Consider the following 17506-nt stretch of genomic DNA (forward strand, 5'->3'; position numbering starts at 1 on the left):
TTCAAAGCATGCTGTAATGTTTCTTTCTGTTCAGTGGGGGTTTTTTCGACTTCCTGCCGGCCGATAGCTTCCATTCGGCTTCAAAATGAACTTACAGCATCACTCATGATTTAGATAATCAGTGTGAACATTATTTTTCAGTGGGGTACCAAATGCAGCAGTAAGTGTGCTTTAATGTGAAATGTGTCCACTGCATTAGCCCACCAACATAATGGAACTTTTTCCAACTTTAAAGCCACAAAGTGCAGATTTGAAATAATTTCCCACTCAGAAAACTCCCAGTGGTATAAAAAGACACTCTGGCAGAGAACTCGTCTTTCTCTGCAGCCCAGGCTTCTTATCAAAAATATGTACTTTGTTAACCAAAAATCAGGCCGAAATAGCCTTCTTAAATGATCCTGTTCCTCTCATAATGCTTTTTTTATGACTGCTGCAGGATAGGTGTCAGAGATGATTAACCGAAGATGAAGAACAGCCTTTGTTTACATTTTCCACAGAAAATATCCAAAATTCCTGAAACTTTTGACTATTAAAACAAAGCAGGATGAGAGCTTTTGGTAAGAAAACACTTACACGTCTGCATACACCGGACAAAATCAGCAAAGATAGGAAACCAATGGGGGGCTCCAAAATCAATACAAACTGAATGTTCCTCACAGGAGCTTAGAAAAAAATATAAAACTACCAAAAATGTATCTCATCTAAAGAAAACAGAAATTTAAATTCAGACTCACAGACTACTATGTAAGAAAACAGTCAAAATGGAGAACAAATTATTTAATATAGTCTGCAGGTAAACAATGTGATTTGCTTTGAAGAGTGTGGCTATCAATAGCTATCACCGCCACCCTTCAGTCCTTTTTAACATCCACAAATGGAATGCAAAAAATCTTAATATAATTTTAAACCGTTCGGTATGGCATCCACCGCGTATCATGTGCTTGTGAATTGCAGTCTTTTTCGATTTTGCGTACAACTAACTTCCATACATTGTATTACTCTCCGAATTGGCTTTGTTTGTGTGTGCCTGTGAGTCCATGTGCTGGGAAAAGGAAACCCCTTCTCCCCTGAGTTAACATCCAATCACTACGCGCTAAAGTTGGGGGAAGCTGACAACACTGGTGTCAGATTCACCACATTACTTTTACATGGCCAATGGTGAGGAGAGGCTGCAAGCTGGAAGCAATAAAATACAAAATACTGGCAAACCATGCTGCTCCTACCAGACGCTATCCCTTAACTGTGCTTGTCTACATCTGGGCAGTAGAGTGGGGAGAGCAGGCCCACTAACCAGAGCTACATCAAGTCTATGGGCTACAGCCCTGGCTCGTGGCGGGTGGCTGGAAGGCCAACATAGAAGATATTAATAATGTCCTCCTGCTGTCTTTTAAATGTCAAATGTATAACTCACTGTGGATCTTTACTGAGGAGTGAAAAAAGGCCGTTTGTGCAGCTTGCTGTGAACCACTTTGTTGGACGCTGACTCTGTAGCAGCAGTAACAGGAATTGAAATAATCATATTCCTGACTTGTTTGCATTTGTAGCTCATAAAAAGGCATCATATCTCATTTAAGTCTGTTTTATAAACAGATTAAAACTATTTACAGCAGCTTTGTTTAAATCAAGATAAAATGTATTTTTTAAACTGACTAGTTTGATACATTCATATATATTTAACCCTCGCCCACCCCTCCCCTGTCTCTGCACACTTTACTTTTCCCACAGCTATATGAGTCCTGCAGGGTGTCGGAGGTAGAGCCTGCAGACAGCAGCATGGTGTGCTCCTGAGGTGGCCTAAGCACACACAGAGAGAGAGAGGCTCTTGTTCACATGCACAGCAGCGTCTGAATAATAAAAACGTATCTGGTGTTGCTGATGCGTGTTGAGTTCAGTGTGTGAGGCTCCTATTTCTTTAATCTGTCCCTCTCTCTCTCTCTCTCTCTCTCTCTCTCTCTTCCTCTTGCTTCCTCGCTCCCTTGCCATCTCTCTCTCGCTCTCTCTCCTCCTTCTCGGGCACCCTGCCCTTTCTCAGAGTGCATCTTCTTCTCTTCAGTGTAATTTCCCCTCCTTCAGGGTCTCTATCGCTTTCTCCCTCTGCCTCTCTCTCTCTCTCTCTCTCTGTGACTGCTGCTCTATCAATAATTCAGCATATGGATCTGGAGTAGGCAGACTGGAGACAGGCCAACACACACTGGTGGCCAAAGCACATAGTGGAGTCGAGTGAGGCCAGGCGGCTGTGGTCATTCAGTGGAGTACTGCTTAGCCAGCCGAGCTAGCAGCGGTTAAAGTGCTTTAAGTCAGCAGCTAACACAGGCCGATAGATTAGGAGGTTTGCTCCTATTACTCCTATAGCCCAGATTGCTGTTCTGCAATAACAGTAATGAAGTTCCACCATCATTATTGCCGCCATCAGCCTGTGTGGCTGTCAAAAAGGAGCTATTAAAACATTGCATTAGTGAGATGGAACTACACACACACACACACACACACACAGCGCTGTTTCGCTTTGCCGACTCTGACATTTCACATTCCCACAGTCTCCCCCCTTTCAGTCCTCTGGCACTCCCTCCTATGGCAGATCATGGGCATTAACAACCTCCCCTGCCATTCTGCAACCGCGCGTTACACATTGAACATTACACGTGGGGCGCAACAGGGGCGCAAGTATAACTGACCATCTGTAAGAGCCATATGATTTGGTGTTTGGAGGATCATTTCTAAAAGTTAGGATACCTCAGGCTACATTAAAACATCAAAACAAATATGGACAATTCAAATTGACAAGACAAAAAAAATATACATTGACATGATTTTTATTTAACCAGCAGAGGGCGCTACACTTTTGAGTGGGTGTCTTTGAAAGCACTTCATCGTGAGTTGATTGAATGGATGTTTTTTTAAAAAAGATTTTATTGTTTGTTTTTAATGTTTTATGTCCAGACATCCCTTAAACTGTGAATGGTGAAAATGCAGACATTTTTTTTTTTTTGTGTATTGCTGTAATGTGCTGTTTTTTTTCAATGCAGAATTTCAAGTCTGCACAAGAAATGTACCTTTTTATATGCTAATAAAGATACCTCGTACCGATCTACTTTTGGCTTCTCTTGTCAGCAGCTGTAGATAAGAGGCATACATTCATGAGAGAACCAAATGAAGATAGTGAGGTTGAGATTACGTCTGGTTTCAAAGCGAGCGTAGACGTGATGTGAGAAGAAAACAGACGAGACAAAAAACTGTTTGCAAAATCTTTAGAGACTAAAAAAATGACACAAATAACACAACCAACATGATGCAGTGGGTAAAATGGTGCAGCGCTAAAAAGCAGAAGACACCAAAGCATATTCAGAACATACAGCGGATTTGAAATCCTGCTCACATAAACGAATGTAAGAGCCATATACTGTAGAGGGATGACCACATGCAGCAGTGTTTGAAGGATTTGAGCTGATGGTCAACACGTTTGAGCCGGCTGTACTGGCCCAACTTTTCAAAAACGTGAATGAAAACTTATATTAGGTGACACAGAGTTAAGCAAATTCACTTGAAAGCTTGGTCATTTTAAGAGATTTTCTTTATTTGTGCTGTTCATGGATGGATTTAATTTGGATTTGTTCAAAATATGAAAAACTGTACTTAAATCCCAACCAAAAAGCTCCTGTCCTGATCAATTAGAGCTGTGCAGATTTTTCAGGTAATCTTAGCGGCTCATTTGCTCCCTTATGTGTCACTGAGCTCCAAGCAGAGATAAGTCATACATACTGAGTCAGACTTACAAGACTTCAGCCTGAGCTCACACTGTGAATACACACGGATTAAGAAATATGTGAGAGCTTTGAAAACTGAGGATCCTGAGTGATCCATGGTGCCTGGAGTTGAACATTGCTCCTTTCTTAAGCACTGTATCTCACAATTAGCCTGTATATCCTCCAAACCCTTGGCTGCTCATCCTTGGCCCGGGCTCAACTCAAACTCTCTGTTTTACCACCGCCTTGTCACGGCCTCAGACCCAGGAGCAGCTGAGTGAGACGAGCTGCAGAGAGTGAAGTGAAAACAAACTGGACACACCCGTGGGAGTCACATCACACAGCTTGGACACCCAGGACTGATAAGATGATAGCAAACTATGGATTTCACTTCTGAGAGGAGATGTCTCCATGGAAACAACAACACACACACAAGCACAATTTTTGTGCCACACGCACAGAGTCCAGCTACTCTGCATTTTCAACCTCCCCTGAGGTTGTGCTAAACAGTTGTTACCATAGCTACCGATGCATAGAGGACTTAAAAGCAGCGGCAGCATGTTGTAATCTACAGCTAATTTACACTTACTACAGAGCTGCAGACCCGTGGCTGCATTTAATGCTCTGGATTCTTTCCCTTCTTTAAAGAGCCGCAGAGGAAAGAAAGATCTCTGTCAAATCAGCCGCTGTGCTGCTGGAAATTATATAACAGAATATGAGATGTCAGAGGGGAATAGAAAGTGAAAGTGCAGAGATGTGAAAATACATTTTACTACAAGGGGTGTATTTAAGCAATTTGTTCTCACCTAAAGGGGGTAATTCTACAGGGCAATTAATAAATATGTCCATGTCGAAGGCCTTTGTAAACACTGAGCCAATGCTAAAGTATAACTGACAAAGTAGAAATAATTTAAACATCATGTACTGTAATCATACATTTACCACATACAGAGGTTTTTTGCTTGTAAAGCAACAGACTGAGACAGACACAGGGCAACAAAAGCCACCTAAATCCAAGTTTCCTCGCAGCTCTGACTGCTCTTAATGTTATTTCTTAGCCCTATTTTGGGATTTTTTTTGGGGGGGGGGGGGGGTTCAAATCAGGTGGAAACCTCCCGTGTTGCAAATGAAGCCAATGAGGAAGTGCAAAAAACTGCAGTTCTCTAATTGTCCACTGGAGGCTGGATGCAAAAGAGAAGGAAGCCCCACACATACCCATATTAAAATGTTCATTTTAACAGCAGAAATAAACATGTTTACAGCCTGGTTCAAAAAAACTGTCTTCAGCCAGAATAGCTCATGTCTTTATTCTTACACCTTAAGTCCACCTCTTTAGCTGTGTCTGAATCCCCGAGACTGTATAATCGACGAAGTCTGAGTGAAGTCACCCATCTGTTACTGCAGGGGTGTTGGAAGCCCGTTGGTGGCCGTGGCCATGCTGGAACTCCGGTCTCAATTTAAATTACAGTCAACTTAGACAGGCTGAGAGCTGGAGCTGATTTGCAGGTTTTAAGCCCCCTTGACAAAAAAATCACCCCCCAAATAGTGTGTGCTGATGAAGCCAATAACTCATCAAACCTAAATCCTTGTTTTGTACCAGGCTTTAAACATGTTGATTTCTGCTGTATAAACAGGAAGTTATAAATGGGGTGTGTATGTGTCTGTTGGAGTCAAGTTGACACTCGAGGAACTGAAAGTTTGGCTTTATTTTCCAACACCAGAGGTTGCAGCTTGCCGAAACCACATGCTATCGACTGCCTTCTATGTTAGTATTTACTGCATACTAACCTGACAGTCATGTAAAGTTTTGTATACCTGTCACTTCAAGGTCACTGCTTTGCATACATAACTCTCAGGAAAGAGAGTCAAGATGCGAGATGGCTCACTTCTCAGCAACTCAGCCCCTTCTTGCCCAGAGCGAGAAAAACTAGCGCGATGACTCTGACAAATCATTGATCAATTAAATTGATCGTAAACTAATATCGTCACAAATTGTTTCACCCCTAGTCTGAAGGATTTAAAACAACAGATATGTATTAAAAAAAGATAGAAAAACATGCATTTTTATAAATAGTTATTTTAAGATAATAATCACATTATAGGACATATTTCAATGTACTTCTCAAAGAGCTGCAGACACTTTGCAGAATATTGTTGTTGATTGTGATTGGTTCTTTTAGCTTGCTGAAATGTTTTTCTTTCCAATGAATCAGATCTCTTACGGTACATTCTGTCCTCTCAGGTCTCCCCCTCAGCCTGTTAGCGAGCAGAGAGAGCAATCTTTAGTGCAGAGAGAGAGAGTGTGATGACGCAGGACGCTCGGCCGCCTTGCCCCGAGGTGACACTGCATGAATGTGACATCAGCATGGATGCTCGCTGTTCACTTTTAGTAAGCGTAGGTGAGTCTGTGAGTGTTTGACGTATAGCTCACAGGCAGTCTCAGCTGAGTCAATGAAGGCTTCAGGAGAGTACTGTGACTGATAATCACAATGAAGGGTCTCGCCTAAGGACACATTGGACATGTTGCTTCAGGAGCTGGGGATCGCACCCTCGACCTTCCGGTTGAGAGACGAAGACTCTACTAACTGAGCCACAGCCGCCCCAATGTGTTGTATGAGATGCTGTAGGGTCCTTTTATAAGGACAAAGCTCTTGAGGAGAGAAGCAAAAAGATTTAGAGCTCCCCCTGCTAGCTGGCTGCAGTTTAGGTCATAAGCTCCGCCTCCTCTATTTTCACAGATGGGACATAGGTCAAACTATAAAACAGTATACGTCAAAATATTTTGTCAAACATTGCTTCGTTGTGATAGTTATTATCTCCCTGATTTGTGTTCAAGTCATTTTCTAGTTAAAGTCTTTATATGTGATTTTTTGATCCAGCAGGTGTCGCCCTTGAGCACCAGCATGAAACCAAAACAACTCATGCTGCATTGTTGTGTTAGCATGCTAATGCTAGCGATCTTTATTATGCTCTTATCTTCACACTGCATGTAAATTTACCTGAAATGAGCGTGATCTAGAAACACAGTTAAGCAGTGAGTACAGTATGTTATTCTTCTTTTCTCTAGTCCCTCAATTAAACAACTTTTATACATGAGGGGAGGAGTCAGCCGGCCGTCCGGGCGATGTAAACAAAGTGAAGATAGGACTCTGAAAACTCTGAAAACATCACAGACAGTGGGACTCGGGTGTTACACCCATTGTAGACAGTCATGACTCACAGAGTTATTTTCAGAGGATATACTTGATTTCTATTATATTTAAGTGTGAAAAATCACATAGAAAGACTTTAAATGTGTTATTTGGTGCTATAATAGGGAGTATAACCCCACGATTGACAGCTCTGATGACAAATGAGGCAGTGCTGTGTGGACTGGACTATCAGAGTAGAGGACTGGTGATAGGAAACAAGAGTCATTCAACATTCCATAACCCTGTAAGTGTTGCTTTAATCAAGTATCTGTTCTCCTGTTGACTGGATCCATCTGAGGGACCTTTGACCTTTTCTGAGGAAGTGAAATGTGTGTTTTGGTTAGAGGAAGGGATGGGATGTCAAAACCACAGCAGGGTCTCTCAAATTGCATCACCAGTGCAAATGCCATTACTCATCATGGGGTTTTTCTTGGCTTCATTTGTACAACAGGATGGTGCAACGTCCACTCTTATACAGTCATTGTTTTTAACCCTTAAGAGTAAATAAAAATAGAACAGAGGTAAAGACATAAGCTATTTTAGACTTTTTCAGATGATTTAAGGACCCAAAACAAACAAACTCTTGTGAACTCAATTTGATAGAAGCCTTTTTGGCGGCCTTCTCAATATTACTACCTTCATCACAATATAAACCCTAAACAGCTGCAGCAGTGCAAACAAACACCAGTACCCCATTGACATAATGCTGTTCTCATATGGAATTAAGATAGAAACCAACACGGAGGCTATTAGCAGGTCTCTGAGCTGTGCTGGGTTTCGGCATGGTCTTACAGGCAGCTATATATACCCTGAAATGTGAGCAGATAAGAGACTGCTGATGTCTGTGAGGGCCACACCGACGCCTCTGCCCTCCCTTTCAACCGGCTGCCAAGCTGTTTCGTACTAAAGTGAGACTGGCTTATTCTGACCAGTATCCAGCCTTCCCTAGCTACAGGTTGGACAGAATGCAACACAGCCGAGGTAACTGTGAGTCAGTACAACGAAAAAAGAACAAAAGGGAACGAGCGGCAATGAACCAGAGGAATTCAAAGAGCTGGCAAAGTGTTTTTTTCACCACAGGTCTCTAAGATTGGAAAACGACAGAAGAGGAGCAGCTAATTAGCATTTATCATTACCTCCATCTGTTGGTGACTCATAGGGGAGGCCATAAAGGCCACAGTGACCTCATGGAGGAAAAGAGCCTGCAGTGATTGATGCTGTCGCCTCTGCAGCTAGCGGGCATAATCCTTTATTCATTGAACCAATCATTTGGTCAATTAGGTACCATCATTATTTGAAACAGCTATCCATCACTGACATACCCAAACAGTGACGCAGAGAAATTCATCAGATACACGGGGGGTGGCGTATAGCTGGGGTTGTAACAAATACTTTGATACTAGTAAAAATCTAAAAATATCAAAACCTGTTTGATACCACGGCAACAAAACTAGAAAGGCGCCCAACATTGGGTGATTTCTTGGTTTCAATTACCTAATATTGCAAACAAACTCCTGCACACTGTCTAAATTGCACAAATACAATGGCAATGCGTGGGAACCAAAATGTTCTTAATGTATTTGTTCAATTTAGAAAATGCTCTCTCTTTCTCTCGTGGCAGCTTTGGCTAGAAATATTGAAATGTGAATGATCTGAAGTTTTTCTAATACTTTTCAATACTAGTGATATGTACCGTTTAAAACATGTTGTTTTTAAGTATCAAAGTATTGAACATTTTAAAAAGAAGGCTGAAAGCAAAAATTGCGATCAACTTTAATTCTTATTAAATATTTTCTAGCACACAACTATTCAGAACGAGTGTTGGCAGCATTACAGCTCACCTGGGTGTCAGTATTGATCTCACTCTCTTTTGATTGGCGGTAACTTTATGCTGTCAATGAAATTATCCCTCTGACTCTTTCAGGATGAGCAGCAGTATAACAAACTGATGCTTGATGATTGACATTTTGTAAGTCCTACATCCTTCAGCAAGTCCCTTTATGTTATGAATGATATTTTGACGGAAGCCGTTTTCACCCGCTGTGTTGCTCAAGGTAGGAAGCTTGAGTTAAGTTATAATGCAAGGTTCGGTTAAAGACTGATACAGAGGCTTTTAAATAAAAATACCTCTCACATCACATGGGTGCGTAGGAGAGGGATGAATCCATCAAAATTTCCAAGCAAACTCCTGCACACTGTCTAAAATGTACACAATCATTTGGAACCTCTTTATTTTAATAATCCATTGTCTTATCATTTGCTGAACAAGCAGAATCCCTACAATTTTTACAACAGGCAAACCTGGATCAGAGCAGGACAACATTATAACAACATTTGAGCTTCCTACCCTTAATCACAAAAGTGTAAAAAAACAAACAAACTGCAGTTCCAAAGTGTCCACTTGAGGCAGGCCCAACGTTAAACTGGCTCTTTTGACAGCAGAAATAAACATGTTTACAGACTGTACAGGGGCAGACGTTTATTTTAAAGCTCATCTGTTTTGATTTAATGAAGGATGGAGTGATTCCTAAATAGGGGATTAAATGATCGGACTGCAAGCGGGCGTGTTGTAGCTGTTTACAAGAAGGCTTCAGCTCCACCTCTTTGTCTGAGGTTGTCGGAAAGTTAGGTTGAGACAACACTTCTAATACGTCCACCACCATTGTTTGGCTTGAAAACTCCCCTTCAGTAACCAATGGGTGATCTCACTGAGACTGAGACATGTTTTATACAGTGTATGGAATCACACCAAAGGGGTAACAATAAAACATACTGCAACACTGAAAGCAGGACAATCATTTTGCACCTTTAATGACTTCCTGATCAGCTTTATATTCTTTCAGAAATTACAATTTGTTTAAAAACCTTTCAAAACTAGCATCCAAATATGTCACAGTTCCAGTTCATTTGGATGAAACTTGCTAACCTATTGTAATATGATAACTAGAACTATTAACAATATGACTCCTAAAGGCTTATTTATGCTTTTTTCACTAATGGAAGTAGTTTTATTTATTTAACCGCCCATATACTCCCACACGTCCTTTACGTTAGGATGGATGTTAAACAAAAGCTTCCACTACAGGGCGTGATTTGACACGGACATCCACTTCTCCTTCACTGTTGTTCAACTAACATTCAATCGCCATCCTATCTCCGCCCAGCTGTTCTGTTGTAGTTGTCTGTACCTGTGCCCGGGCGAGCTAACGTTTTATGTTCCTAACCAACTTACAAAATCTTTGCTCAAAAAAAGTTCAAACATTTTCCAAAATATTCTTCTTCGTTGTGTCTGATCTGGCTGCACTGCTCGACATTGCCCCTACGATTTCCGGTGGTACTGCAACCTTTGGTCGATATCCGTAAGCTTCCAGAAAATGTGCAGAAATGAAGATGTAATGAAGGCAGAGTACAGGCAGAAGGCTCCGTCTGTATGCGTATCAGATGTATAGCAGCAATGAGCCTTTAAAAGGGGACCGTGAGTCAAAGAATAAATAACCTTATAGAAAGTAAATCATGAAATCACTGGGTGCTCTGCTGGTCACACTGTGTGATGACACCAATTTTTAAATCAATCCAAGCAGTGCATTTATTTTCCAGAAGCATTCACATAAGAAAATCGATATCTGTTCAGTGTTTTCTGAATTAACAAGATACTGGTAACTCCAAATCCCGGTACTGGTAACTCCAAATTCTGGTAACTCCAGACGCTCTCATTAAGACCAACGTTTCCAGACTGTTTTAGTTTGCTTTGGGTTTGAAAAGTGGGGAGATACTCGTGTCTTCAGGTAACATAGATGATATTGTTATTAGTTTGTGGATTTTGAGCAGGCAGCTGTGATCTTTGCAGATCAGACACAAACCATACTCTCATCTGTCACGATCAGATGTTGTGCCGCGAAACACAAGCACCTTGTAACTCGTAATTCCAAGATCATTATCTTGTTAGAAAAAACAGATTTGTATTTTCTAATGTGAATGCAATACACTTCCCTTATTATCTGTATTATTTGTTCTGTAAACAATCGTAAAACATAAACACCAACACAAATATATCTGTATAAAAAAAAACAGGCAAAACTCTCCTGATAACTGAAAAAGTCCATACTGTTATTCTGGCCATAAAACAAAATGGCAACAGTCAAAATGCCAAACTCAGGGTTTTAAACAACAGCAGCTACATCCACTACTCGTGCACAGATTGTGGTGAGGTGAGGTAGTTACCTGCCGTGTTTGCAGTGTTGTGTGTCAGTCCCTGCAGACAGTGACGGCTCTGGGGCAGCTCATCCTACTTTTGCTACCCCACAGTGTACACACACACACACACAGGCTTTGAGACAATGATCACACCTGTGGAAACACACAGATATGTTACATGAGAAACCATTCAACAAACAAGGACAACACAGAGAAAAAACAGCAATATTTAAATCAATGTCTTTGTTGATATAGAGGAGTTCAGTTTGTGATCATTTTAATGTGATCACAGTAAAAACCCAAAGAGATATTTTAGGCCTAAAAATTAAAGATAGCAGAAATGTCCTTGGTCTGTTTTGCGCTGGCTTTTCAACTAATTCTCTAAATTTCATGTCCTCCACTGAAGTTTAATAATGCCTCCTTCAACACATTATCAAATCCGGAAAAAGTGACCAAACATAAAGCTGGGGAAAGATAAAATGTTGATTGACTCAGTGTTGTACTGCTTCATCATGTGGCTCTTCCTGCACCTGTTTTAGAGCTCGTCACACTCGTCTACTACTTTACATTTTCACTACAAAAATGAAATCCTCACACAAACAAACTGAAGATTTTTCCTACCCCAGAGAGTTGTCTGCAGCTCTGCGATTAAAAAACAAATCCAGAACTTTTTGAAGCGCTACCCCCTGTCTTCTCTCATTGTCTCCTTTCGCAAACACAGCTGATCTAAGAGCCCTGCTATGTACGTATACGCACTCGACCTACTCGAGGCAGGTCCCTGAAGGCAGCAAGAGTGGCAGTTAAGTTGGTTTGGTGAAGCGGCTCGCCCCAGGCCAATAGACGGAAAGCAACGGGGGTGCTACTTGGGAGTCTGTGGCCCCAGAGTGTAGGAGGATAGCATGAGCACAGCCATCCAGAATACCACAGATCAGGTTACAGAGGTGGTAAATATAGCAGACGCCTCTGACCTCCACAGGTCACTCAACACTCTGAGGCATTCCAATTTGCTCTTAAAGGACTCGCATTAGGGCTTTTTATAAGCAGAGCTGGGTAAGCATCGAGTCCACCAGCACACTGCTTTAGACAACAGGTCGGCTGCTTTCAGAGAATTTAAAATCTGAAGTGAGATGTACATATTATCAGCACTGGATCATAATTCATCTGCAGGCATCTCCTCCAGTAAAAGAGCCACAGCACAGCAGCGATACTTTACACCACAAGACTGTCATGCTTAGTAGTTTGTAGGCTCTCAGTTGCTCTGAAATTGCAAATATCAGAGTGAAAGTTGCTATCAAGTTTTACACTGACTGCACAAGGAGAGGGATTAAATATCAATACAGCAGTAAATCATCATCCTGAACTGTGCGGAACACTTATCAGGTCACTGGTGCCATTTATATTGATAATTTGATTTAAAAGACTATGGCACTCTGAACAGATTTCCCTGCCAATTTGTCTCACATTGTCACTTCTTCTTGACTTCTTGACTGATGAAGGCAACATGAACAGAAGTAAAGCCAGGGGTACCACCGCAGGGTTGTAAAAATGTGGTGGTGGAATGTCATCTCACACTGTTTGAGTGAATTGTTTATGACCAACAACCGAAGCTCATGAATTATGTGCTGCTTTTCTGTCTGATTGTCAAATACAACCTAAGTGCTCACACTGTACCGTTAAATCAGGACAGAGCTTTGACAATTGACAACAGTGAAATTTTAATTTAGCTTAAGTCTGTTTGTTGATTTCAGTCACATTTCATTGTTTGAGTTTTGTTTTGTTTTAGTCAAGGTTTAGTCAGTGGAACTCAAGCTTCATTTTAGTTTCACTTGAGTCAGTGTTTTAGTTACTATATTCTCCGACACGTTCATTATGCGTCACTGAAACTTGCAGGAAGATATTTCTCCAGGCTGAACAAATTCTAATAATAACTAAGAATACCAAACTTTGTTTAGACATCTTAGCCGAATAAAACTGACACTCATAAATGATTCATGAAAGAAAAGAACACACTCCACACTTTAGCAGATCAATGATGGTTAAAATAGAAAACAACAGCAGGGCGCCGGTGGCTGAGTGTTAGGTGTGTGCGCCCCATTTACAGAGTAGGGCTGTGCTAGGGCAAGTTTTTAAGATTATATTTTCAAACGGGCTATAGGGTAAGACAATATAGTTTCAATATAGTTTATGTTGCTTTAAATGAATGTTATAGACTTCATTCAGCTGCTTCCAGTTCACTTTTTCTCCTCTCTCTTTCTGTCCCTTTTCCCTCTCCTCCTCTCTGAGTGAAACTCCAAAACTGCCTGAATTAAGAAATACAAGGCTGTGTGGGGTTAGTCATGCAGGAAAGGAACATTCTTTTATTTTATTTTAAGAGCCTTTTTATTCAATATTATTATTTTTTATTTTAAAAATGGGCAGTTGCATACAGGTTTCCATTGTACAGCAGGCTGTTAAAAAATATGCCTGTGTGACATTTGGAACGTGGCCCATGTGGATTCGACTAAGAACCAAATTTGTTTTTATTTCTTCACAGAAAAAATATAGGGATATATCGCCATTCAGCTAAAGAATATTGAGGTATATGATATTTGGTCCATATCGCCACCGCCCTAGTACAGAGTCTGTTGTACTTCAAGTGGGCAGCCCCGGTACGAGTCCAACCTTTGGCTTCTTTCCTGCATGTCATTCCCAACTCTCTCTCTCTCTCCTTTTCCTTTTCCGACTCTATCCACTGTCTGATTAAAGGCATGAAAAGCCCCCCAAAAAATGAAGACTCTTAATTTTTTTCCTATTTTTTTTATTATTAGTTTGCCTGTCCAGCAGAGGATAAATGGCCTCTGTTTTCAACAATGGCATGAAAGACTAGTTTACCTAAAAATGGGCCTTTTGCACATTGACCTAACATCTTCTGCTTAATTTAAAGAAGTATGAGTATTTCATACCCTATGAAATAGCCACTGAGGAGCAGATTAAATAATTACAACTGGCCTAACAGACTATAGGGTGAGATGACTACAGTTTTGTATTTTGAGTGAACTATTCCTTATTTCTAAGCAGTGTTGGAGCCGGGTAATGCATTATAAAGCAATGCACTATACTCACATTACTTTTTTTTTGTTGTAACACGTTACATGACACATTGGCTTTGCAATTCAAGTAATCTGTTTTTTTTAAGTTTAATTTTCAAATCAGCAATCTTACTTTGAAATATAGCTAGTCCCTTACTTTTGTAGAGACAAAAAAAAGAGAGAACATCCTGGAGACCTTTGCACTGTTTGAATCATAATGGAATTGGATTAATTGTGTCATTGCGCATGTTTAGCTCAGGGTCAGCAATCACAGGGTGTTAAGAAGTGGTTATACCCTATGAAGACTGAAAAATACATACTCTGTATGCCTGCATGCCCTGCACTATAGGCTAGACCACTGACTAGACCTACAACATTTAACAACAGCCTATAGGCCCTTGTTTCGACTTTTTTCTTATTTCTAAGTCATATAGGTTTATACCTGGCCTCCCTAACTCTACCTTCAAATTCTTGAACGAAAGTCCTATTACATGAAAAAATATACTGTACATGACTGGTACAGCAAGATGAGGTTCGAGTAGGCCTAAACACTAGCACGGGTAAACTGAAGACGTTTCAGTGAAAGACAATGGAAAAAGACAGACGTAGCACTGTAGTGGAGGGTCTGTGAGGGGTACATTACATTACACACTGACACAGCAGCTAGCTGTCATAACACTGCAGTGTGGTCGCCTGTCAGTGATTCTGAACCGTCTTATTTGGGGCAATTAGCAATGTACCTTAAAGCGTCCTCTGAGATATCGTTATTCCACCTGTCATTATCATACGACTATCAGTGATGGTAGTGGGACATGTTTGACCTCTCTCCGTGAAGGGGGCGGAGAGGAGGCGCAAACTTATCGTCCGCTGGACTACACACGGCATTATCGGAATTACAAGTTAATACATCTCATTTTGGAAACGTTCGTTACAATTTCGTTGGTTAAACCTCGAAAAACGTCCCGTACTGGTTTGTTTAGGACCAACTTGCTGGCTAATTCAAGCAGTCGGTTTAGTGTAGCCAAGACAACAACGTTGCAATGCAAAGTGTTTAGTAGTGATGTGTCGTTCGTTAACGATTCGACTCTTATGGCCGACTCCTTCACAGTGAACGATGGGGACAAGATTTACAGCATTGCGTAACAGATGGTTGACGTCACTCTCGTCCATTCATATTTACAGTCTACTCAGGAAAAAATTAATGGTTTATCATTGATAAGTTCATTTTAGTCCCTTTCTGCAGACCTTATACATTCATAAGGAATGTAATGCCCAATCTCCCACCTGCACAACAAACGTACCTTTTTAGGTATGAAGATGCCGAGTTGTATCTTGAATGTATTTAGTGTACACTGGATTTATGTTATCATTTATAAACCATACTTTTAAGTTTTTCTTTTTTATACAAGTAACATTAAAGGCTTTATATGCGATTTTTTGATCCAGTAGATTTCGCCCTTGAGCACCAGCATGAAACCAAAACAACTCGCGCTGCATTGTTGTGTTAGCATGCTAATGCTAGCGATCTTTATTATGCTCGTATCTTCACACTTCATGTAAATTTACCTGAATTGAGCGTGATCTAGAAACACAGTTAAGCAGTGAGTACAGTATGTTATTCTTCTTTTCTCTAGTCCCTCAATTAAACAACTTTTATACGTGAGGGGAGGAGTCAGCCGGCCGTCCCGGCGATGTACACAAAGTGAAGATAGGACTCTGAAAACTCTGAAAGCATCACAGACTGTGGGACTCGGGTGTTACACCCATTGTAGACAGTCATGACTCACAGAGTTATTTTCAGAGGATATACTTGATTTCTATTATATTTAAGTGTGAAAAATCGCATATAAAGCCTTTAAACCCTTGACCTCTTCCACTTTTTAATTATTAGGGCAACCCGGTAATCATTTTGATCTGGAGCACATCTGTGTGCACACATTAGGGATGGATATTTAATTGAAAACTACTATTCAAAAGTCACTGGCAATTACTCAAATAAAATTGTAATATCCTCCAAAGGGGGTTGTGGGATTCTCACAGATGGACCCGGATGTTAATGGAAATGGCCATTAATGGGGTAACAGATTTAGCAAAATAGTGACAGTAATTTTAACTTTAGAAAAAAATTATCCTATATTTAGTAGTCTAGCCTACATACCAATCGAAGATGAAAATATTGCGGAATCTGACGAAATTGAATCCACAGGTCTAAACAAAGAGTTGTTTGAGACAGAGAAGGGTCCTATTGCTGACCTGAACCAAAAGATCCGACTCACCGATAAGAGCCGGATTTCCCATCACTACTTGAGATAGTACAAAAAAGGCTGTTTGGCAGCCATGACGCTCGTATCGACTCCTAAATGTCTCAAATGGTGACAAACAAGCGAAGCAGCGTATTAGCCTGAGTTTCACCATCATCGCTCCTGGAGACCAGTGATGTTACCTATCAGGGTTTTGGTGGTGTGAGGTAGTAGGCAACTGCAGTCACTCACCTCACAGTTGGAGCTCATCCCGATCCAAACGAGCAGCGAAACGCCACCCAGAAGTCTCAGTATCGATGATATGAGCTTCTTATTAAACCGTGGCCTAAGTATCAGAGATAAATCACCGTTAATGTGGTTAGAATACTTCCAGAAGCAACCAAGTAACGGTGATGATCGCTTTAATGGTGACGTCAGCCCTGTACAGCAGCTCCTCTCTGATTGGTTCATACCTCTCCGTGAGCGTCACCAGCCAGCTCAGTGCGCCGTCCCCTACACGGTCGCCATGGTGATGAACGTAAACATCAGGAATTCATTCATAGAAAATGTTATGTGCAAAATTACGTTTGGGTGGTTTAAGGGTGACCTAGCATTTTTAATTACATTTTTATCTTTCTATATATAACGTTTGAGTATTAATTATATTGCTGTTTTTTGTATCGGCCTAATGTCAGAATTTTTGTTTATTTGAACTTTGGCATGAGCTTTTCTGAGGCAAATGTTCCTTAAAAGGTTAGCCAAATACTATTTTTGCCTAACACGTGAGAAACAAATGGCAAAGCAATATAGAAACTCACGTTATAAATACACTAACATTTTAACCTGTAACTCAGACTAAATAATGCTATAGCCTAATCATTTCTGCTATAAAAAATAAACCGATTACATTGTGATTATCAGCTTTTTTGTGGTGTATAACTCCAATAATTATTTTTTTGTCAAGGCTAATTAATAACAGGCTAAAGGACAAATTAACATAGGTAAGTTCATAGACAGTAAGCCTACAGAAAACACTAAGTAAGGAACATGTTGGCTATCTTGTTGCTCTT

At 40.6% G+C, this 17506-nt stretch overlaps 1 protein-coding gene across 5 annotated transcripts in view; it reads right to left on the bottom strand.

Moving 5' to 3' along the window:
* The window catches only part of usp2a (ubiquitin specific peptidase 2a), a 54484-nt gene extending 37667 nt beyond the window's left edge, over positions 1–16817 (bottom strand). For 2 of the 5 annotated variants that reach the window (XM_061045998.1, XM_061045994.1), the window contains exons 1-2: positions 11750–11887; positions 11156–11281 (exon numbers count right to left, since the gene is read on the bottom strand). The gene's annotated coding sequence lies outside the window, so the exon portion shown is untranslated. Of the gene's footprint in view, positions 1–5965; positions 6000–11155; positions 11282–11749; positions 11888–16688 lie in introns of those variants that run through there. The other 3 variants (XM_061045996.1, XM_061045995.1, XM_061045997.1) reach the window with 3 other exon arrangements.
* Positions 16818–17506: the final 689 nt, after the last annotated feature.

Source organism: Labrus mixtus, chromosome 9 (assembly GCF_963584025.1).
Source record: "Labrus mixtus chromosome 9, fLabMix1.1, whole genome shotgun sequence".
NCBI classification, from domain to species: domain Eukaryota; kingdom Metazoa; phylum Chordata; class Actinopteri; order Labriformes; family Labridae; genus Labrus; species Labrus mixtus.